We start from the raw sequence: 26,116 nt of genomic DNA on the forward strand, positions 1-26,116 counted from the left end.
ATGGCGGGAATAGAGGTGTCTCCTGGTAAGCTGTCCCCGACTGCAGGGTAAGCGTCCAATCTTGATACGCTAAGGCGGTTGAGGCCAGCCCGCAGGCCGGACGGGGTGGACGAGGAGCCTAGGCTCAGGGTGGCTGGCCAACGAGGGTGTAGGCCTCGGTCAGGGGGGTGGTCGGGGCCTCCCGTCGCGGCACCTGCGGGGGGAGCATACTCTCTCCTAGGGGTAGAGGTGGCCAGGGGCGCAGGGGTGTCCGCCTGGACTAGGGGGCAGCGCACCCCCGGGGCCTCAGCCAGCAACAGTACACGGGGCAAGGCCTCGGGGCATATGTCCTGTTCAGTGGCGTACAAGACCCGGCGCCAGGTCTGGTCGCGGTCATAGAAGTGGTCTTGTACTTGGGCATTGTCCAGGAGGGGAAGCTTGCGTACCTGCTCGGTCACTGTGCCTAGCGAGATCGTGGCGGGGACATGGCCCAGCGCGAAGACACGGTTCAAGGGAATCCCGTGCCGTTGGGCCCACTTGCGCACCTCGAGCGCCGAGGGCACCGACATGATGTGGGTTGGTTGCACAATAGAGACAAAAAAAAATGTGGGGGGCACCCCAGGTCTAAGATCTCAGCAGCGCCTCCAAATGTAGCCCTTTTTGTGAACGCCTGAACTAAGGGACTACGGTGCATAAACCTGTGGCTTCAGGAGCTCTGAGCCTCCGCTTATTGGGAGCCTGGGGGTATACCTTTATCACTTGTGGTGCAGCGCCTCCACTTACCCAGGATCCCCATTATAGAGATTATACCCTGAGCAAGAACCTAACAACAGTAGTATGCAACAGCAACCTTTTTATATCACACATCGATAACAAATGACCTGCAGACTTATCATATAACAATTACATACACACACACAACGTGGCTCGGCCACACCTTAGTAGGGATAATGTCCTGTACATAGTTGGCTCTGCCACTCTCCTTAGGAGTATGTCTCATAACCAGTAAAGTATGGTACCAAAGGCACTCTCTCAGGAAACCCAATTAGTTAGTGGGAGGCGGGATCAGCGCCTGGTGACCGGTGTAGGTGCACTTGTAGATAAGGATACCTTCCGGTCACTACGATGACCTTGACACTCCACTGGGGGTCCTGGTGTTAATCCAGCCTTGCGCCGTCTCTCCCTTCTGCAGCACCGTCAGATGGGAAATCCAAGATGGCGGCCGCAGCTCCGCAACTCCGCAGATAAACCTCACTAAAGGGAAACGTCCCTGACGACTATGGGCGTCCTTACAAATACAGCACCCTACGATGGCAGGGGAAAGACTCCTGGGGCTGTGGGCATATCCTACCTAAGCAGACGGGTCACTGACCCTCCGCTCTAGCACACGAGGTTCCGCCAACCTCCTCCTTCACCTCCCTCGCTGCTCTGACCCTCCACCCACACGCATCCGGTTCCTGCATACACAGTCTCGCATCCCATTGGTCCTCAGCCTCAGCTGACCTTCTCACAGTGCAGAGTTCATAGTTCAAACCCCCTCCAAGTCTCTACTTATGATTACCCTTCGCGCGCTTCCCTCGCGCATGCGCAGCCCAACTGGTACGCAGTAACTTCGCTGGCAAACAGGGACAATATGGCGCTGCCTATGTAATTGACAGCGCGGAACCTTTAATATATATGCACTTCCTTACATGTATAAAAGTCATTACCCTATGAGTAATAAATTGAGACAAAGGATTTGAAACCTGGCTTGCGTTACGTTTCATTTCATTCGTCTTCCAGGCCTGAAGTTCACCAAAGACCGGAGATAACAGTGGCAGGGCGTGAAAGCTTCTCCGGGGAAGTCTGCTGCAAACGGTGCAGATGGCAGATGGTGTAGTATCCAGTCACAAGGCTTCAGTGTACCTGGCAGAGGAAAGGCTCTTGCAGTAATAAAAAGTTGCTGCCTATACTACTAACAGGGCTGACAGGTCCCTGGTAAATAATAATACCTTTGCAGATGTCACAGCAAAGCAGGTAGCAAGCCGTCCCTATGTTGAGGGATATATGATATGTGCCAAATTTATAATTTTGTAACCATTTATTTGTTTTTGGGTATGTCCTGGACATATAGTTAAAGGACAGGGGATATATAATTGCATAAGTGAACAGGGTATATATATATTATATACAAGGCATTTCACATTTTTAGCAGAATAGTTACAGTGGAGTGTTTGAGGTGAAAGCCAGGAGTGACTGTGGTTGTGGGACAATAGCCATGAGTGCAGGCTGTTGGGATGCTTGATTTGTGGGGCGAGTTTTAAGGTTAGTTAGTATTAAATGACTAAAAGGTTGACACCATTTGCATCAGAGAAAATGGCAGATGGCAGTTAGGTATGAATGAGAGTAAGTGTGTATTGGGAGAAGAGAGATTGATTTATAGTTTGAGACAGTGTTTTTGTCCCCATTTTTGAAGATTGGGACAACTCTAGCAGTTTTCCAGGTCTTAGGGATATGGCCTGCAGACAGGATAGAGTTGATTATGGAAGCAATTGGTTTGGCACAGGCTGAGGTACCAAGTTTTAGGAACTTGGATTGTAGCAAAGTCAAGTCCATATTGGTTGCTTAGTTTAAAATTTGAGGAGCGTTAATAGGGAATATCTCTGTTTAATATTGTGGATGCTGATAATAGTAGTAACCATATTAATACAAGAATTTATTTCTAGGTATAAATTCTCTCCCTATGAGACACTTATGGGATGAGTTATGACCATCAGTAGTTCAAAGTAACGAATTAAGAACCATGTTATTGGTAATAAAACAATTAATGAGTATTGCATGCAACTAATATATATTTTTGAGTTTTTCTAGGCACAGGTTAAAGCTGAAAGTGCACCTACGCAAGACGGGTTAATGGTCAAGCATTTTCTACGCAAGCACGCTCTTCATCCCAGATGAAAAGGCCATTTAAATACTACTCATCACCAGCATTGCAGTAAAAATTTCTTATCATCATGGATACACATCACGCACGTCAAAATAGTGCCAGTCTAAGCACAAACAGCTAATAAAGACAAAGATATAGCACCTGCAAATAAGTGTTTTGATGGACACAATACTCTCTGACCACTAATCATCAAGGGAGAAAGGTCATAGGCAAAAATGTCCAGGCCTCAACACACGAACTTTGAACTTTTTATTTTTACAGGTTTTTATTATTTTTCAGTTACAAATGTATGCTCTATTATGTTTGTGTAAGTGGCGTCCCATAAGGATGACAAAATAGTATAAGGTATTATTTGTTCAACTTTGTTTATTTTGTTTGGATTTCTAGGTTAATAGAATCTCCCTGAAGAATGATATCCCGGTGGGAGAATGCTTTATCAGTCAAACACACGGTTATGTTAATTGCTCACAGGTAGAGTTAGAAACAGAAGAGATGCACCCAATACACAAGTGCTAAAAAGTAGTCTATGGGAAGAATAAGTTTCAGGGAATTTATTCCCAAATGTAGGAGTTGGGTTACTGTATGACAGGTTTACAGGGATATCCTCAATCATACAACCACAGACATTTACTTATTTAACCAAGAATAGGTTTAGTTTAAATTAATGGCCCAGCAGAATAAAAATAGCTCTAGACTATATTTTAGCCTCAAAAGGAGGGGCATGTATGCGCCCTAGTTATGTATTTATCTATGATTTAGGGACAATGGGGACTTGGTGGTTGGATTGATTTGCTTTGAGAGAAGCTAGCGAATGTTTTTGTATGTGTGTGTTTGTCCTACTCATTGCTCTCTATGTATTAAGTACAGCAAAACTCTGATCCAGAAGTGCATTGCAACCCCCACCGACGCTATGCCTCTCTGCGGTGATGATGTCGCCAGTCCCCCAGAAGAAGAGACCGAAGAAGAAATCAACTGGGCTGATATAATGACCGGAAAAGAAAGGAATGAAGTTATGCACAACTTGGACATCTTGGTCCATCAGGACTATGAAATGGTTAACTGTTCTGTTCTTTAAATAGACTGTCTCTTAAGGATATGGGGGGACTGAGAAGACTGGATATGAAGAAGGTGGGAGGTCACAAAGGGACGTGAATCAACCACAAGGAAAGGATCACAAGTCATCCATTTTGACCATAGCAGCCATCTTGGTCCAGATTGTTTGTGCAGTCGCTCTTAGCAGAAATTAGCCCACACCAATTCTCACAAATAGCTGACCCTTAGATTATGTGACATATTGAGATGTAAGCCATTTTCTAATCTATAGAAATATTTAATTATATATATATATATAATCTATTGGTTGTGTGGCATGTGGGCCACTAAGATTGTACCCTGCAATCACACTGCCCTTTGTTATCTGGGTTTCATCCTTCCCACTTTCTATGTATCTGACACGTTACCCCAAGGGAAGCTGAGAAATCGAAAAAATCTGACCAGGACCATTAGTCCAACCCGCATTGCAGCTGGGGTTTTTATACCTAGTTTAGGTGTTCTGGATCTCTATTCTAAATTAAGTGATGTTATGGTAAATATTAATGATGCTCCTAATCAGACAAGTGATGCTATTATCCGTCTGACTAATGAACAAGAGCAGATCCGAACAGTATTATTACAGAATAGAATGGCTCTTGATTATCTGCTAGCCTCACAAGGAGGTGTTTGTAAACTTGTAGGACAGAAGTGCTGTGCCTATATTGAAGATGAGTCTGGCGCTATTCATAAAGATATGGATAAGTTACAGGAAATTCAGGCTAGGATGCATAAAAAATCCTCAGGCCTTAGCTTAAATTGGATGTCAGGACTCACTAGTTGGATCGGAGAATTGGGTATGAAAATTCTCTATGGTTTTGTTGTAGTGATTAGTATAATCGCAGCAATTTTTGTTATTTTTCACTGTGCTAAGTGTGCAATGCTTTCATTTGTCTCAAGGAAACCTTCAGTTTCATCTCACGCCATGTATGCAACTAATAATTCATATGTGGCCATGAACAGAGTCTATGATACTATTGGTCCCCATAAGGCCATAGTCATAGAGAAGCATACCTAGTAAGGGTATTTGTTCTTTTAGAGAACAAAAAGGAGGGGATTGTTAGGACCAATATGTCAGGCCAGAATCTGCACTCATGTTAAGCTTCCATTTTGTCTGGTCATAACTAGTTAAGATTCTGTAGTCAGCCTTTTGCTGAAATATAATTCCTAAATGCACACAGTTTCTGCTAAATTACATTTCTTTTCTTCCTGCTAAGGATATTGCTACGATACTTTTGTGTTGTCAATTTCCTGATGTTTTAGTTAGAATATAATAGAATGGTTCTCTGCAAGAAGCAAAATAGTGTAATATAGTTGCTAAAGACTCAAGGTCTCTTTTGATAACAGACAATGAATAAGCTATGTAGTCAGACATTGCTTGTATTGTAAAAGACACGTCCCAAAAGTCACGCCACTAATATGTCCTACCCCTAAATCACGCCTCTAATCAAAGCTACGCCCAAGACACACCTAGGATACGCCTATGTTACACCTAGGATATGCCTATGTTACGCCTCTAACCAATATCTTCTTTTTTTCTGTATAAAATTCATTACCCTATGAGTAATAAATTGAGACAAAGGATTTGAAACCTGGCTTGCGTTACGTTTCATTTCGTTCGTCTTCCAGACCTGAAGTTCACCAAAGACCGGAGATAACAGTGGCAGGGCGTGAAAGCTTCTCCGGGGAAGTCTGCTGCAAACGGTGCAGATGGTGTAGTATCCAGTCACAAGGCTTCAGTGTACCTGGCAGAGGAAAGGTTCCTCTCGGTTCTGAAGCATAGGCGAGGAAATTAGATTTCCTTCAATACTAAAAACCTTATTTTATGCAAGCAACCTTTCTTTGGATATGCAGTTGCTAGATAAAAGAAATTGCATCTATCTCTATCATCATATATTTTCAGAATCATCACAACATTCTATTACTGAGAATTGAGGGGGTTTGGTATCTGTGGAAGCGAAATGCATGATCCTCACCCCTGCACGCATTGTATACATCATTCACTCAGAATATCAGAACAGATGATGTCGGCGATGGTCAACATGGCTGACTTATGATCCTTTCCTTGTGGCTGACACACGCCCCTGGGTGACCCCCTCCTTTCGGTGGAGGTGCAACACACTTCTGGATCATAGTTTTGCTGCACATGACACATACATAGAGAGTGAAGAGTACTGCCAAAACACATACAAGAGCTTTCACAAGCCACGCTTCCAGGAAACCAATCCTCCCATCAAGGCTCAATTCTACATACACCTTAAATTTATAACTTAACACACTCTAAAGAATAAAAATATTGAGTCTCTGAAAAAATGAAATGTTCTGATAAAACCGGGCCTTAGCCTGGTGTCTTATTTTCCTCGTTGGTTAACGGTTAGAGTTTTGACTCGGCAAGACGTTAACTTGCTGCGGCTGTGCTTTAGGTGACTTTGGTCTTTGGTGGCGCTGGAACGAGCTTTACGTGCTTTGGGTCCAGGAAAAGAACTCTGCCACTTTAATTGCTGTATTGATGGTTACTTTAGGCTTTTTCACCTGGCATGAATAGCATGCTTGTGCAGGAAATATGTGACTATTAACCCCATCTCGAGTAGGTGCACTTTCAACGTTGCCTAGAGAGACTCAAAAAATGTATTAGTTGCATACAACTTATTGTTTTATTACCAATAACATGGTCCTTAATTCGTTCCTTTGGACTGCTGATAGTCATAAGTCATCCCATATGTGTCTCATAGGGAGATAGTTTATACCTAGGAATAAATTCTTCTATCAATGTGTTTACTCCTGTCTTAGCATCCACATATAGACAGAGGTATTCCCTATTAATGTTCCTAATACGTTCCTCAAATTAAAACTAAGTAGCCAATGTGAACCTGACTTTGATACAATCTAAGTTCCTGAAACTTTGGGGCCTCATCCCTTGCCAAACCACTTGCTTCCATAATTAATTCTATCCTGTCTGCAGGCCATATCCCTAAGACCTGGGAAACTACCAGAGTTTGTCCCAATCTTCAAAAGTGGGGACAAAAAAATACTGTCTCAAACTACAGGCCAATCTCTCTTCTCCCACTACTATCCACTGTCATGGAAAAATATTCCCTCCCAATTAAACAATTATTTTACCCATACAAATTTCCCTAGCCACTCCCTATCTGGCTTTTACCCCAAACACTCCACTGTAACTATTCTGCTAAAAAAAATTGAAATGCCTTGTATATAATGCATACCTTATTCACTTATGTAACTGCTTTTGCAATTATGCCCTGTATTTAACCCTATGCACAAGACACACCCTCAAATGAGAGGTGACTCCCAAATTCACCACTTCCTGGCAAACCCATTCTAGATTACACAGCAATTTTTTACAATAACCACTGCTTACGGACACCTTTGGAAAAAATCAATGGTTAAAAGTTATAACATACATCACATTCAGTTAATAGACAAATGATTTTGTATAAGACTTCACACTAATGTCTTGCTTTATATAATCTCTTTGCACAGTGCTGAGCACACAGTCAGCTTTATAATTCTAAAGACACTCTGCATATTCATCTGACTAAAGACAAATGATTTTCAAAGCTTGTTTCTGGGCGTTTCGCCAATTGACCCTGAACAGATAAGATAACGGCACACCACGGCTTCTTCCTGAAAAATAATAATTATTAGATTGAAACTTTCGCTTAAAGTTTAAATACATGGAGCTTTATCCAGAGCCCTAAGAACTACATTTTTTATGGCCTCTTAAAAATTAACCCACAGGCTTTTATATAGCTAAGGTTTATATAACTTCTTAACACACAAATAACTTCACACGCTCATGCTATCTCCCTCCACTCAGTTCTCTTTAATGCCTTCTGTTTGAACTTTCATAGTTTCACTGACTTCATTCACTATAAATTTATGCTATCCTGTTGCAAATCTGTCCTTTCTCAAGCTACACACACCTATTTCTCTCCATTAATCAACACTCACAAGTCTAACCCTCACTAACTCTTCCTTCATCTCACCTCAGGACTTTTGCTGACTATTTTAAGCAAGAGGTTGAATCCATACACCAGAACATTCCCTCTTTTTCCTCCTATCGTACTTCGCTTCCTACTCTCTTCCTGCTTTCCTTGACTCTTTTTCCACTGTCTCAAAAGAGTGTCACCATCACTGTTGATCTCCTCTTCTCCCTCTACTCTGCTACATTTCCATTCTCCTTCAAACATGTAATAGTTATACCATGACTCAAAAATAGCAAGCTTGACCTGACCTGTCTTTCTACTTTAACTACTGAACTTGTCTTGTATTCTCTTGCTTGCTCCATTTTCTCAACACCCATTTTCTCCTTAACCCTCTACAATCTGACTTCTGCACTGCTCCCTCCATGGAGACAATTCTCACTACAATAACTGATGACCTATATGCTGCCCCAGACTGAGGTTATTACACTCTGCTCCTATTACTCCACCTCTCTGAAGCATTTGCCTCTGTGGACCACACTCTTCTCTTTTCTCTGTACACACTCTCTCTAGGTGACCTAATAACATCTCTTGGGTTTAAATATCACCACTATGCTGACGACACCCTCATTTACTTTTCAACCCCTGACCTTACAAATGCCATACAAACCTACGTTTCTGAATGTCTCTCTGTTATCTCATCCTGGAAGGCCCTCTTTCGCCTTAAATTTAACATGGCAAAAACAGAGTTCCTCATACTTCCTCCCAAACCTGACCCTATTATCTCCTTCCACATTACTCTTGAATCTTCCATCCAGTAGCTCAAGCACGCTGCTTAGGGGTCACTCCCAACTCCTCTCTCATATTCTCCTCTTTCATTCAAAACATTTCTATAACTGTCGCTTTTTCCTCCACAATATCACAAAGATACACCTGTTCCTCTGTTGCTCAACTATTAAAAACTCTGATTCAGACCCTCATTCTCTCCCCTCTTGATTACTGTAATCCCCTGCTATCCCAGCTTCCTGACTTTCACCTGTCTTCCCTACTATCTCTCCCAAACGCTGCTGCCAGAATCACTCTACTCTTAAAAACTCTGATTCTGCGTTTCCCCTCCTGAAATTCCTCTCCTGGCTTCTAATCAAATCCTACTGTTTCTGTACTGTATGCTCTCCCTACCTACCAAATAGATTGTAAGCTCCTCAGAGCAGGGACTTCTCTTCCTTAATGTTACTTTTATGTCTGGATCACTTATTCCATGACCTCTTACCTTTACCATTTGCTAACTATATGATTACGACGTGCACCACTTCTGTGAAGCGCTGTGCATATTAATGGCGTTATATACATGAAAACATACAATACAATATATACTTCAAACAATGCTTATGAGCTTTTAACCACATTTTTAAACACAAAATATTCCCAAACATCTTAATCCTCTAGAAATAAAATTAAAATGTGTTTTTACTGGTTACACACAATACAGAGCACAAAATACAAAAAACTTCTCTCATACACAGCCACACAACATCACAAAAATAACGAACAAATAAAAGAAAGACATTTCTCCCCTATTACCCAACAATTTCACCCTGCACTTTATTAATAAAAGTTCTCTTCTCTTTCTTTATTCTCATAAATAACCTGACTTTAAAACTACTCTGATGCTCCGGAGCTTTTGAGTTAACTGTCGTATCTTAGCACATTCCTCGCGCTGGAGAAAAAAGTGGGGGCACGCTCTGTGCTGCTGCGATTCTGATCTTCTTTCTTTCAGACCTTTGATTTCATTGTGAGCAAAAAATATTCATGTTTTCGTACGTACTTGCAAGTTTTTGGATGGTGATTTGTGCACACAGGTGATACTTAGCATGGTTTATCTTTCACACAGGTAATCATTCAGGAAAAATTCATTAGGGTATCAAATCCATCTAACCACTCTCCATTAAGGGCGCAACAATTTTACTTGCCGGCACCGAAACTTGAGTTTATATCAGGAAATGATTTATAACCATTTATTGCATGTGGGGAAATGGAAGGAAAAGCTTATACGTTCATAACTGATTTGTGCGGCGTCCGCCAGCCAGGCATGCCATGCTTGACTTTATCCACAAAAACCTCATAAAATCCAAAGATTTATACTACCACAGACACACAGGGATTACTGAAAGTTAGAAGGTTCCACTATGAGCCCTTGCGTTCGCATTCTTACGAATAAGAAAACCGGTGCGGCTGCTCGTAGGTTCACGCATCCTTCTATAGTAATTTATTGCAAACAAACTTTTTTTCATTGGGGTGGCATGTTTTTCACTGGGACTTGCATGTGTATTTTCATTGGCCTTGCATGTGTTTTCGTTGGCCAACAAAACATATTTATGTGTCGTCTCTTGTTCTCTGTATCCATTCCTTATTATTTTTGTCTGCAGACACACAACCTCTAACGGCAAATTTTTAGAACTTTGGTTTCCCATTATTTTCCTGTTACAGTAATCACATTTAATTGACCTGTACAATACACCTGATACAATAATCAGCGCAAGCTGATTGCGTACAACTCTTTTGGCATGTTATTGTTCTGATTTTTTCACCATAACTATACCCAAGAAACACTTGAATTACTTCAGCGTGTCCAACCCTGTCCTGATAAACCTTATACTTTTATAACATGGATACAGATAAGACCTTCTAAACAGATATCCATAAATAAATTCACATGGTATGTTAATGACAAGACAGAGCAAATGTACAATCAGGGACCCTTCCTGCTCAGACAACAAAAATATTTATCACAATCCAGGACAGTCTGAAAAACAATCCCTTAAGCATACAAACACTCACCTTCATCACCAAAACACCAAAAAAAATTAACGGGACTCTCACCTTAATCCCAATAAAACTTAACATCTATAACACTTTAAAATGGATACAGGAACAGACAACTAAACTTATTTGACACTGCTAGGTAAACCCGTCAACACAGATTGAGACACCCTTCAAAACACATCTCTCTACACATCACTCAAAACAACTTTTTAAACTCAGGCTTTCCTCAAAAGGTGCCTTTTACCTTGATTCTTACGAGTGCTCAGCTTTGAGTGACCGAGGAGTGTTTTTTTTCAGGTGCTCAGCTTCCGGTATTTCTGGGTCCCTATTCGGGCGCCATCTGATAAAAGTTGTGAATAAAAACACAAGTCTGAGGATATATTTTGCAGAATGACAAATAAGTTTATTGCTTTGTGCTGTGCACACGCAGAGGAGAGTTTCAAAATAAAACCCTCCCAAAGACATGGTGGCATACAGGCATTATTAATACACAAAATACTAAACCCACGCCCCCTCTACAAGGTTGCGTGTCGTCACTACGTAAGCGTAAAAGGTAAACAAACTTATGCACACGAACACATCGAGTTAAAGCATTATTATGGGATGCATATTAGAAATGAAATGATTCAGCTAATATTCCTTATACAAGCCGGTGACTTTTACTCTACATAAAGAACACATTGCCCCCCCCCTCGGACAGTGCCTATCTGTCTCGTATTTTCATAACATTGGCACTTAGCCCTCATTCTCAAGGTCCTTTGGCTTAGCTGAACCGCTCAATATCAATTGGAACTTCAGAAGAAAAAAATGTATTTTAAACTAACGTTCATTCCAACTTTCATACAGACAAATAGACAATATCAGGCACCTAAGATGGATGCTGACTCAAAATGGTTGCTTAGATCCCAGTGCTGTTATGTCAGACTTCATATTCTCACTTTGTCATCTAATTCTTGCAGGATGCTCTCCCTACCCTATTAGCATAGCAGATGGGGTCGGCATTGTCAGAGCAGATCCAAAATCCCACGAATACACATATGTAGCTTTTAGCACGTTCAGCCTAGGACATCTCATAATATTGTTATATTTAATAAGGTCACTCATTCTGTAGCCCCACTCCTAAATCAGGGGTGTTGGGCAGGATACTATGGTTTGTAAGTGTGAGTTTTAACACTCACAAACCACTCCAGCTTCCTAAACATTTGGTCGCATTCCTTAGTAGGCAGGCATCTTTGAGGGTAACTTACACACAGGGCTATAATCACTATTCAACTATTAACCCTTGCCCTCCCGGATGGATCCCAGTGTGTGTGTGGTGCAGATACTGTCACAGAAACAATACATTTATACAGGGGCATAAACAGTTGGATGGCTGAAGTAAGGCAAAACCACATTAATGGACCCCAGTCCAGTTAACCCCTTGCTTCCCAGGTGAGAGTAGAGGGTGGCCAAATGGGGTGTAACCCCTTTAATCCCGGGCCAAATCCTCTATATCATGAAAGCCACCCTCCCTTAATCATCCATGACCAGCTGGACAAGATTGCAAAACAGAGAAAACCAGTAAGCTCCTAATTTATATACCCCCAAAAGTAACCACAATATATATATTTGCATACGAGTGTCAAAACGGAGTGCTACTGGGCATGGCAATATATGTTTTGGAATCTATATGTTACCAGGTGTGGTGCGTATACCTGCAGGTTCACAGGAGGCCTGAGCCTTCGCTAGTGAGAGCCTGGGGTGAATCCTCTGGAACGATCTTCCTTACAGCACCTCCACCTGTGTAGGATTTTAGGAGTGTAGAATATACTCCACACAGGACCCACATATAGTAACCACATACACAGTAGTATAAGTATAACAGTTTACTATATGCAGCAACAACATAACACAATACACATCGGCAATAACAACAGTGGCAGTGTCCGTCTATGACACTATTCCCCACACCATGTACCAAAGTCCCAAATGTCATTCACTCCCAGTTAGAAGTGTAAACCTTGTGCCCACCACTGTGTACCCCCACACCGTGTCCACAGTATAACTCTTGTCCCGTTGTCAGCGCTGCTACTATGTGTGAGTACTCTGTAGTTGGTGCACTTAATTTACAATACCTGCCCAGTGCGGCTGCACCTGGGCGTTCAAAGGATCTTCGAAAAGTATCCGACGACCTCCTAGGCGAAGTCTGGTTCCACCAGCGCGGTGCTCAGTCAGGGCTGTCCACCGAGGGATGATTCCACTCTCGCAGCTGAGTACGCCTGATCCCAAGCCTCGGAATCGGAAGCGCAGTGTCCGCTGTGTCCCTAACTGTGCTACTGATAATAAAGGGGGCAGGATCCCTAACCTAGGGCCTGTCCCTGCAATGGCACAATCTCTTGAGTGGCTCAGAGCTAACTCGGGTCTAGGGGGCTGCTGGCCTAGTGCACCCACACCTCCTTCCCCTAGACTCTCCTGGCGCCGACTACCGTGTCTCCAGCAAGCAAAATATATAAATCCCTGAGAGCAGGGAGATACTCCAGCCCTATTGGCTCCCTAACGTCATGTGGGGCGCTCCTGAGGCTCATGGGACTTGTAGTCCCTTCCAAGAGCCTTCCCTGGTAGGCTAGCCCTTCGCGCGCTTGTCCACGGGCATGCGCAATTGGTAAGGGCTGCTGGAGCTCCAACTGCGCATGCGCAAACTTGCGCAAGATGGCGCCACCCTTCAAACCCACTGCCGTTCCCCACATGCTCCGGGAGCCGCCGGACACCGCCACTGCTCCAGCTGAGACGCGCGCATGGCACGCACACGTGCCTGCACCTTCGCGACCCCGCACCCGGTCGACGGAGAGGGGCCCAGAGGTGGGCACAGTGAGGGAGGGGGGTGGTCAGACACCCAAAGGGGGACCTTGCTACATCCTCCCCCTGGTAAAACCCCAATGACCTCGCTTGGGCCGACACTTATACAACTATATACATGAGTTATATAATAAAAATGCATATCAATAAGAATACAACTTAACAAATCGAATTGCTTTAACTCATGTTACACAATTCTGTGAGCATTACAATTACAAATTGTATTTTGCTATGAGACCACTGCTGAGCCTCATAGTGGAGTGCCCCAAATTGATCATAGGTTACCCGATTTGGAGGGTACCTAACTCTTTGGCTCCTTCGGAGCTGTTCTTCAGCAACTCCCTCTGGGGAGTAATAGCTCCAGTCCTGAGGCTCCGCCTCTTCCCTTTAGGGGAGAAATGTCTCTGAACAGTCTCTGTTTGGCACAAAGCACGGGCTTTGTGGATCCAAAGGCTGGCCCGCTGGGGCCACCTTAGTAGGCATTGGCCTACGGGGCCCTCTACCCGTAGCTCCTCCGGGAGATGCACTTTCAGTAGGACAATCCCTTTGAGAGGGTCCTTCCATAGGATCTTCAGGAGTTTCAGAGTTGGTATGATTATTTACAGTCTCGTGACCAATCTCTGATTAATCTGGCTCACCGTTCAGTGGGGTGGCCAGTATTTCTGCTTCCTCGTTTCTCACTTGTGGAATGGGGAGAAGATGATTACGATGCAAGACCTATACCCGGCCTTCAGTGTCTTGATGCAGTAGACCGGGAGGCCAGGCATCTGTGACTCTACCTCATATACACAATCTCTCCATCGGTCAGCCAATTTATGTTTTCCGGGGATTCCCACATTACGAAGCAACACAGCATCCCCGGGACGATGCTCCCGATGTTTGACTTTATGGTCGTATCGTCTTTAATTGTCCGCATTCAGTTTAGCTGTAGACTTCTCAGCCTGTTGGTAAGCCTGTTGTAAATTGTCCTTAATTCTTTGCACATATTTGAAATGGCTAGCATTGTATACCCCATCTGTTGAAACTCGAAAACGTAAATCTACTGGCTGTCTCGCTTCTCGTCCAAACATAAGTAAGTATGGGGAGAATCCAGTTGACTCGTGACGGGTACAGTTGTACACGTGGACCAGGGTCTCCACGTATCGACTCCATTCAGCCTTCTGAGCACCCTTTAGGGTTCCGAGCATGTCCAATAAGGTCCTATTAAATCGTTCTGGCCAAGCGTCTCATTCGGGATGGTACGGAGTCGTCCGCGATTTAGCGATGTTCAGCATTTTGAGCAATTCCCGGATCAGAGTGCTCTCAAAATCTCGACCTTGCTCTGAGTGAAGCCGGTTTGAAAGACCGTAGTGAACAAAGTATTTCTCCCATAGTATTTTTGCCATAGTGATGGCTTTCTGGTCTTTAGTGGGGAAGGCCTGAGCATACCGGGTATAATGGTCCGTGATGACCAGCACGTTGCATATTCCTCGGGTATCCGGCTCAATGGACAGAAAGTCCATACACACTAGGTCCATTGGGCCTTAACTCTTCAAATGGCCCTTGGGAGCGGCTCTGGTAAGCAGGGTATTGCATTGTATACATCGGAAACAACGGCGACAGTGTTGTTCCACCGCTTCTCGCATCTTGAGCCAGAAGAAACGGTCTCTGACCAATCCAAAGGTCTTCTCTACACTGAAATGTCCATGTTCATCATGTAGAGATGTTAATACCATATATCTAATGTTCTGGGGTAGGACCAATTGTCGCCTATCAGGGTGGTTGCGATATTGTACTACACAATAAAGTAAGCAATTGTCAATTTCAAACTTGTCCACCTCACGCATTAGCAAAGCGATCAGGTCTCTAGGAGCACGCTTCAGTAGAGCCGGATTCTTTCTTGGATTTCCCAAACAAACTGTTTTTAAACACTGACAAGACTGTAACAATGGTATTTGGGACCAAGACTAAATTTTTAAAGCTTCTAGCGACTGAGCTCCTGATTAGAACAAATGCTAACACCACCCTAACCCCTGTCACTAGTTTTAAATACCTGGGCTTATGGCTTGACTCCCACTTAACATTCGGAATGCACATTGATACCCTGACAACCAAGCCCTATGCCAAACTAGGGGTACTTTACAGGAACAAATCCTCCCTAAGTCTCCTGGTCAGAAAGCGTATTGCACAGCAGATGCTAATGCCAATTATTGACTATGGAGACATAGTATATGGCTCGGCACCTCAAACCCACCTTAGCAAACTTGACACCCTCTACAATTCAATTTGTCGTTTCGTTCTCCAATGCAACTACAACACACATCACTGCAAAATGCTCAAAGAACTAGATTGGTCATCACTCGAGTCTAGGCGCAAAGTTCACCTTTCCTGTCTTGCCTTTAAATTCTTTATGGGCAAGCTACCCAGCTATCTGAACAAGCTCCTCACCGCTATCACATGCAGCAGTTATCATCTGAGATCAGACTCCAAAAGACTGTTCATGGTCCCAAGGCACAACAAAGTATCCGGCCGTTCCTCCTTCTCTTACTGTGCACACCAAAACTGGAACAACCTACCAGAGACTCTCACATCCACCACCAGTTTAAGTTCTTTCAAATCTAAGGCTGTCTCAAATTTTAATCTGGTCTGTAACTGTTTCATACGCCCATAATATATATTTTCTTTAACTGTGCATGCAATGTCTTGTATATAATGTATACCCTGTTCATTTATGTAACTGTATTTTTAACCATGTATTATTTGTCTTAACTCTGTTCCCAGGACATACTTGAAAACGAGAGGTAACTCTCAATGTATTACTTCCTGGTAAAATATTTTATAAATAAATAATAAATTGAACAGCTTGCCGAATGATGCTGATTACCGGATCTCTCACTTGGTAGTCCACCAGGTCTTTCCATCGTATCATCTTGTCGTGAGTTATATTCATCCCCTTTCGATCGCAGTAGGTAGCTGGAATAGCCTGCGACTGGCATCCTAAAGAGTCTGTGACCCGTAGTGCTGAGAAGGCCACTTGATCGTTGATCATGGCGGCTGTGCTACACATAGCTCGCATCCCTGGTCCCGGGATTTCTTACCACTCATCATCATCTGGAGTAGCACTTAGTCCTGGTCGTCGAGATAGGGCATCAGCTCCAATATTCAAAGGTCCCGGCTTATACTTCAGAGAGAATTGGTAATTGTATAGGGCTGCCAGCCATCGGTGACCTGATGCATCCAATTTGGCGGAGGTCTGAATGTACGTGAGGGGATTGTTGTCCGTCCTTACCTCAAACGTTACACCGTAAAGATAATCATGGAGTTTTTCCGTGATCGCCCATTTGAGAGCCAGAAACTCTAATTTGTGTACGGCGTAATTTTGTTCACTGGGTGTCAGACTGCGGCTGACGTAGGCTACGGGCCGAAGACCATCTGGGTACTTCTGATGTAAGACTGCGCCCAGTCCATTGAGACTGTCATCTACGTGCAGAACGTAGGGTTGTTCTGGATCAGCGTATGCAAGCACCGGGGCTTCCGTCAGACTTTTCTTCAGATGCAGGAAGGCCCGTTCACTCTCGGACGTCCATTTATTACCGAACGGCTGACGGACCGAAGTGGCCTTCCATCCCGTATCTTCAGGATATATCTTCAAAAGATTGTTGAGGGGTTTCGCCCAACTGGAGTACCCCTCCACGAAGCGACGGTAATATCCACAGAAGCCCAGGAACGATCGTAGCTCCGTGACATTCTCAGGACGAGGCCAGTTCACTACCGCTTCTACTTTGGCCGGGTCGGTGGCAATTCCTTGTGCAGACACGATGTGCCCCACGTAAGTCGCTGAGGTGTGACAGAAACGGCACTTGTCAAGCAACAACTTCAACCCTTCTTTACCAAGACGGTCTATCCCCTTAAGCAACCGTTCTTCATGCTCTTCCAGGGTCTTTCCAAAGACAATGATGTCGTTCAGGTAGACTAGACACTCCCGAGGGTTCATGTCTCCTATAGTTTTCTCCATCAGTCACTGGAAGGTAGCAGGGGCCCCACATATGCCTTGGGGCATACGCATAAATTGGTAGAAACCCAGGGGGCAGACGAAGGCTGTCTTTTCCTGGTCCTCTGCACTCATAGGTACCTGGTAGTACCCAGATCGTAAGTCGAGAACACTGAACCATTGGCTCCCATTTAGAGCATTCAGAATCTCCTCAATGCGAGGAAGGTTGTATTGGTCAGGTACCGTACGATTGTTCAGGGTTCGATAGTCGACACACAGTCTTACGGATCCGTTCTTCTTCCTTACCACCACTATGCGTGAGGCGTAAGGACTCTGAAACTCCGTCAAAATCCCAGCGGTATCCATTTCTTTCAGGACGTTCCTTACATTGTCCACATCCCTGGGAGCAATGCGACGAGAGCGTTTACAGAATGGAGTGGCGTCACTCAATCTAATGGTGTGTTGGGTGCTGCGACTGCAACCCACATCCATCTCACTTTTGGAAAATACAGTCCGTCGTTCCTTCAACTTGGCTGTCAGTCGACTTTTCCACTCAGTTGGCAGTGTCGAATCTCTGAAGTTGAAGTCCAGGTCAACTAACTGCTCACCCACTGCAGCGGCATTCACCTGTGGCACTGTTTCCACAGGGCTGACCAGATATATGGGCTCAAACTTTGTCCCGCATCAAGGTCCATTGGGAATGGGGAGATGTTCTGAACATATAGCGGAATTTTAGTCGTCCATTCTCTCACTTCGGGTATTATCCTATACCCTCTCTGAATGTCCTCCTCAGGGGTACTCTCCAGAGAGAAAAGATGGTCGGTCTCATCTCGATCAGGATAGCAGCACCAGACGGCCATACGTTGCACTCCCCCTGGTAAAATTGTCGTCAGTCCGGCTTGATGGTTGTAGAGGTCCCCGTGACGCTCTAAGGCATATACCCTGTTGCACTCCTCTCGTAGGATGGGGTTGAGGAGCGGATTGGCCATCGGTAACTCATTGGTCTCTTTCAGGTATGCTCTGATTACAGCTCGCACAATATCAGTATTCGTTCCCAAGATGATCGGATACTTGCACTGTTCTTGGGGCTCAGGGCACACCATTGCTTCCACATGCATGGGGTGTTTCTTGCCAGTATTCAGTTGGAGTATCTCCAGTTGAACCCTTACAATCCCATCGATGTGGTAATCTTCGTTACTTAACCCCCTCACATGTTCGGCCGACCGCAAGGGGCAGTGTTTGAGGTGCTGGCCATAGAATTTTCGGTATATTATGGTCACTTGGGATCCGGTTTCCAGTAGAGCAGCGGCATAGATCCCTTCTAGTACAACACGCACGATGGCCGATGGGCCTACCTGACTGTAAGCATCCCATGGTGAGGCGTCATCACTGGGGCTGGGATCAGGAGGGGCCTCATCGGACCCAGTAGGGGTTTTTGGGTCAGACTCTGCTGTCTGTACGTGACAGACCATTGACCAGGCTGAATTTCCTCTATTGGGGTTTTTTTCCTCTGGGAGGTCTTCCCTCTCTGGACAGTCACTGGAGAAGTGGCCCTTCTTACCACAATTATAGCAAACGACCTCACCGCGTTCAGGCCGCACCTTGTACGTGGGAAATGTTCTTCCTGAGGCTTTTGGCTTATACCCCTTTGACGGGGTGGTAGATTCCTCCTTCTTCTCAATAGGCCCCTTGCCCTTAGGTATAGATGACCCCTTGGGTTTCGCGGGAGAGTGTAACATGCCATGTGCTTCATGGACTTTCACCTGGCGCAACAAACCGGTGAATGTAGGAGGACTCCCTTCCATTAGTTTGCTGCGGATCACATTGGCTTTGGGTGATTGGGGCTTGATCCCTGCAGATACTGTTTACGAAGTGCCTCATCCATCCCAGAGGTGGGGATCAACTTACGATTGAGTAGGATTCCTAAGACCAGTTGCAGACGGTGTATGAATGCCGACAAATCTTCCCCCTCTTTCTGATAGAGATCATAGTACCTCGTCCAGATAGCTCCTTCATCTTCCACCAACCCATATGCTTCCAGCAAAAATTCCACCATTTCCAGCGGCGTCAGATCTGGGTGTAGTTTACTGTGGATGGCTACAATGGTAGAAGCTGGTGGCCTAAGACATTCCATGATGCGCTATCTTTTCACTGCGTCAGTGCACGACCATTCCTCTACTACTTTTAACGTATTCTCACTCCAAGAGTCTATCCCTTCTTCCCCCTGTGGTGTCGGAAGTACTCCAGAGAAGGCTTTGAGTTTACGGTAGTTTTGTGACTGGGATGCCATGGTAATGGCCTCTACGAATTGTGGCATGGTCACCCCCATTTCTGAGCCTTTGTTAGTTACACGACTGTCTCTGATAGGCCGGAGGTTCATCCCACGGGGAGTGGGGGCTGGTGAAGGGGGCGGACTTTCAGCCCAACTAGTAGCTCCGGTGAGAGCGCTTGGAGTAAAGGAGACTTTGGGCGGGCGAAGGTCTACCCTGTATGGGGTACGGGACACCGGTGCGGTAGGTGACTAGGTACTGGTGGATGGTTCATCTGGAACCTGGGGGGTCTGGGTAGCGTCCGCTGATGAAAACATTGTCCGTATTTTTGGTAAGTCCGAGTATGAAAGGGGGTAGCCTTCTGGCGGGGCCTCGGGGGCTGATAGGGTGACCGGAGCCATCTCCTGGCATATGTCCTGCCCCACAGTGAATAGTATGGTGCTCCAATGGAAAGTAGAGTCGTACACTCTGCCCCGGTATCTTACTTTATCTAGGTCCAGGAGCTGCCTCAGGGAGTGCCGGATGTCACTTTCCGCTACTAACGCGGGGACATTCCCTACTGCCACTACGTAACTGGGTGGTTCCCAGACCAGGAAGGCCCAAGCATGGACTTCCTGACGGGAGGGAGTTAGCATGTTGCTGATTTTCTATGACGTACAGCTTTAATTTGAACAGGGCACCCCAGGTCTGATCTCAGCAGTGCCTCCAAATGTAACGGGTAATCACCCTATCCCTATCGCATATAGTGTGCATGTGAGGGGGAATCTATATGTTACCAGGTGTGGTGCGTATACCTGCAGGTTCACAGGAGGCCTGAGCCTCTGCTAGTGAGAGCCTGGGGTGAATCCTCCGGAACGATCTTCCTTACAGCACCTCCACCTATGTAGGATTCTAGGAGTGTAGAATATACTCCACACAGGACCCACATATAGTAACCACATACACAGTAGTATAAGTATAACAGTTTACTATATACAGCAACAACATAAAACAATACACATCAGCAATAATAACAGTGGCAGTGTCCGTCTATGACACTATTCCCCACACCATGTACCAAAGTCCCAAATGTCATTTACTCCCACTTAGAAGTGTAAACCTTGTGCCCACCACCATGTACCCCCACACCGTGTCCACAGTATAATCCTTGTCCCGTGGTCAGCGCTGCCACTATGTGTGAGTACTCTGTAGTTGGTGCACTTAATTTACAATACCTGCCCAGTACGGCTGCACCTGGGTGTTCAAAGGATCTTCGAAAAGGATCCGACAACCTCCTAGGCGACGTCTGGTTCCACCAGCGCGGTGCTCAGTCAGGGCTGTCCACCAGGGGATGATTACGCTCTCTCTGCGGAGTAGGCCTGATCCCAAGCCTCGGAATGGGAAGCGCGGCATCCACTGTCTCACTAACTGTGCTACTGATAATAAAGGGGGCAGCTTCCCTAACCTAGGGCCTGTCCCTGCAATGACAAAATCTCTTGAGTGGCTCAGGGCTAACTCGGGTCTAGGGGGCTGCTGGCCTAGTGCATTGGGTCACTGACCCCTGCACCCTCACCTCCTTCCCCTAGACTCTCCTGGCACTGACTGCCATGTCTCCAGTGCGCGAAATGTATCAATCCCTGAGAGCATAGATATACTCCAGCCCTATTGGCTCCCTGGCGTCATGTGGGGCGCTCCTGAGGCTCATGGGACTTGTAGTCCCTTCCAAGAGCCTTCCCTGGTAGGCTAGCCCTTCGCGCGCTTGTCCTCGCACATGCGCAACTGGTAAGGGCCGCCGGAGCTCCAACTGCGCATGCGCGAACTCGCGCAAGATAGCGCCACCCTGCAATACCACTGCCGTTCCCCACACTCTCCCGGCAGCCACCGGACACCGCCGCTGCTCCAGACGAGAGCGCGCGCAGCGCGCACACGTGCCCACACCTTCACGACCCCGCACCCAGCCACCGCAGACCTGGAGGGGTCCAGAGGTGGGCACAGTGAGGGTCAGACACCCAAAGGGGACCTGGCTACATGAACAAAAGCTTAAACTACACTGTAAGTGTCAAAGCCTTCAACTTTATTCTATGATTTAATAATTACTATTTTCCCCAGAAGTCACTGCAAAAAAACAAACAAACAAGGGCTTCTAACACGAGCAGCAGTAGAAACAGCACATATGCTGGTATCAGGTACAGGGTCTCTTCTCTCCTCAGACTGCACACCCTCAGGATGGTCTGTGGGTGCTCACTGTGTCCCTGCCTCCACCCCAAGCCACAGGCGCTCTGGGTGGGGCTAGCTCTTCCCTCACCCCCTAGGCAGGGTGAGAGGCACTGGTCCACCTCTTGCTAACTAGGCCCTACTCCTCTGGAACCTAGCTAGCTCACACAGTCTGACTGTCCAGCCAAACACTCCAACTCCAACAGACTGCCACAGAACACACAGGAACTGCAACTAAATAGAGACAGACCTGGTCATCATGATGTCAGCAGGCCCCTCCCCTGTCTCAGGCCTGCATACAGAGTCAGGGGCCTGCCTCTATCACTCAAGGCAGGACTTGACGTGGGGGGAAAACCCATGTTAGTTACTGGCGGCCTGCCCTTAACAGGACTTACACCAGTAGGAGAAAGGTATATAGCCCCCATTTCTTACCAGGGCTACATATCAAATAGTCCATGGTCCGGTTCTTTTCCCAAATTATTCAGAGACAAATAGAACACGTCTTTGACAGCATTATTTCAGTCAGTTACATCAGGTTTTCAGGCATATAGAATTTACTTATAGAGTGGAGAATCCTTAGCGTGGTTGTTCTTAGCTTGGGGTTGTTAAATGATTCTGAATTCTATAAATCCAAATACAATCTTTATACCTTTTCCATAACCAGTCTTAACATAGCAATCACCTTTTTTTTCTCACTGTCAGCCCAATCTTCTTAATCAATCATCAAAATTAGAACACTGTTTCTTCATTTATTTACTTTGATTTAGAAAACACTCTTTGTTCTGTCACTAACTATAGGATTAACTATGTTCCTAATCTTTTAAGACCAATCTGTATTGTTTTGTCTTTTACTACTAACTAACTAACTAACTAACTATTTAACTAACCTTTGATTCCAAATCATGACCATATACTATTCAACTCAGAAGACATTAATCAACCCAAGTTTCATACAAAATGGAAATTAATAAAACAAGATAGATTTGTAACTCACATAATAATAATAATAGAATCTACTTGTATAGCGCTGCTAGATTTTACATAGCGCTTTACAGAGACATTTTGCAGACACAGGTCCCTGCCCCGTGGAGCTTACAATCTATGTTTTTGGTGCCTGAGGCACAGAGAGATAAAGTGACTTACCCAAGATCACAAGGAGCCGACACCAGGAATTGAACCAGTCTCCCCTGCTTCAAGCTCAGTGCCAGTCAGTGTCTTTACTCACTGAGCCGCTCCTTCTCCCTTCTCCATATTTTTAAGATGCCAGATAGGACAAATGTTTCTTAAACAAGGAACAAGAATGATACAGCAAGAAAAGAATAAGTGAGAAACATACAGATGTAGCAGGCGTTATTGCACCCGCTGGCACACGGCTAATGACAGGACATTGGTGTAGTGGGCGCTACATCTGTATGTATTGTGATAACTCCGCCACTTTCAGGACATTTCCTCTCACATGAAAGGCAGGAAATGTAGGATTCGTTTATCAGGTTTATTGTCAAAGTGCACAAAGCAAAAACAAGAACAACACAAAATACCTACAGTAGCTCCTCTCTGGAGCACTAACTGACACACCTGGAGATACTGTAGGATGTTTCCCAGATAAGTCAAAGACATCTATAGAAAACAAACAGTAATGCAGTGAAACAATACAGTATACTGTATGCATTACTGTACAAAAAGTAGGCCAACCCTATTGTACAGTAGGCTAGGAGGGAGCCTGACATGAAAATAGAGGGCTAAACAAGAAATCACAAGTCTGGAGAGGGAGGGAGGGAGGTGGGGAATAACAACCATAGTGGAAAAAGAAAAAGCAGTAGACAAAAAAGAGAAAAACATGGGTGACGTATGTTGTACTTACTTAAAACGCCCAGATTTCCACCCCAATTTCCGTCTCATCAGCCTGATTCTGGTCTCAGATGCTTTGATTTTGTGAGTTGTCTCTAGTGCATTCTTTACCCTTGTGGCACACGTCTCATCATTCGCTTCACTTATTTGGTCCACCAGATGAGTTGTCGCCCTACAGTGTAAAGAAAAACTGAAACATTTGTTACAGTAGGCAAATTAAGCATCCCAATAGCGCACAGATTCACTCCTACCACCCATTGTGACCAATCACAGGTATAAAAGCTGTTGATACCGTGTGTGTGTGTGTGTGTGTGTGTGTGTGTGTGTGTGTGTGTGTGTGTGTGTGTGTGTGTGTGTGTGTGTGTGTGTGTGTGTGTGTGTGTGTGTGAACAGTAACTGCAAGATTATTAGTTCAAAGAAAACAGAATCTTTTGAAATTATTACACTATCCCACCACCTCCTAAAGTACAGAATACAGTACATTACTGTAGTGTAGAATTAAAAAGCTAGTGACTGATTGTAAGAATGGCAAAAATGTTATACTGTACAGTCGAAATGTACTGTAGATATTTGTGATGGGGAGGGAAGGGGTTAAACTTATTTGCTATGCATTACTGTGTTTGCCCTGTCCCAGCAATTTTTATTCCCCATTTGCAGGCCATTCGCTGCCTGCCAGGTTAAAAGGAAAAAATGCATTGCTTGCCATACCCTCTAACCGACACATGATGCAGTATAGAAACCGACATTTCAATGAGCTGTAGGTATTTTTATGACCGAGCCTTAAAAGGGGTCTCACAGATTTAGAGTCTCCCTGTCTAAAAGGGTGTCAGTTATGAAAAGACCCAGATACCCATAAGTTATACACGGCCGGCATTCTGAGGTATGCCAGTCTATTGACATTTATTGGTCAAAAATCAGACGGAGCGGCACCAAGTTATGGGTGTAGCCCAGGTATGCTAAGTGGCATGGGCGTCAACCTGACCCATGCGCCCTGCCCACCGGACAGCCCTTTTGACCGGTCTTATGAACTGTGGGTAACTTGGCTATTCGTGGGGTTTTTTGTTCCCACAAGGGGATTGGATCCACATGTTAAAGATAGCTTTGGGCAGTCTATAACTGTGGCTCCCCAAGTATCCCCAGTGTGATTCCTGAATTTTAATCCATGATGTAAAGATGCAAGACTTTGTTCCAGCACAGCAGCAACCAGTCCAGGAGTGAAGGGGTTAACAACAACATAACCACAGGACTTTTGAAACCAAGGCTGCATTTCTTGCACTGGCAAGCAAAGGACAATTTATTTCGTTCCAAGGACAATTTATTTTGTTCCCTTATCCCAGTGAGTGTTGTTTTAAGTGTATTCTGCAGATGTCGTGTGTTTGTCTATTAAGGAAATAAATCACAATTTATTTTGCAACTTGTTCTGTTCAATCAAGTACCCAGAAATATAAATGTGTTGATAAAAGTTGGTGTCATCGTAACAATATTAATAAAATAAGTAGTATTGTACTTACTCAGTAGTGACGGTCGGATTTCTTTTGACGTTTTTGGCCTTCCCATGAGCATGATAACTAACAGTGCTTTTTGCTAAACCGAGGCCCGAAGCAACTAACCAGCGTTGGATCTGTGCAATGCCGTGTCCATTCTGGTACTGTACATATCCTTTCTTCTCAAGCTGAGATCTTTTGAAATCATTTTCTTTGGCATCGCTGCTGTTAGAAAAAAAATGCGAGCACACAGAGCAATCCGATGTGAATTCAATGTGTATTGAATGTGCATTGAATACACAAACTGGATGGTGTATTTATACTTGAATTTAATGTGCCTCAACGTCACTCGACAGGATTAGTACACAGTACGCCCACTTTTAACACCTGCACCTCGTGTCCATGCCCGCGAATTTTTTTTAAATAAAAGGTGAGACAAATTGCACAGACTCTCACACACTGATCTCTATCTGAACTTGCTCTTGTCCAGATACTGCATTGTGCATTCGTCCATCTGTTTACATGGATTGACCCCGATTCTACGGAGGCAGGAACCAGCTTGCTTCTGCCGTGCCGGTCAAGCGAAAGGCGGAAGCTGTTTCCCAGTCAAAACCTAAGCGACAACCAAAGCAGAATAAAGAAAATGTTTCGAAGGCTCCAAAGGTTAAGACCCTGGGCCTTATTTTGTTAAGGAGAAATTTGGTGCCCTTAGCACAGTGCAAGTCAAGTGGAGTCCCAATCCTCTCCTTGCACCC

Source organism: Ascaphus truei, chromosome 2 (assembly GCF_040206685.1).
Source record: "Ascaphus truei isolate aAscTru1 chromosome 2, aAscTru1.hap1, whole genome shotgun sequence".
Classification (NCBI taxonomy): Eukaryota; Metazoa; Chordata; class Amphibia; order Anura; family Ascaphidae; genus Ascaphus; species Ascaphus truei.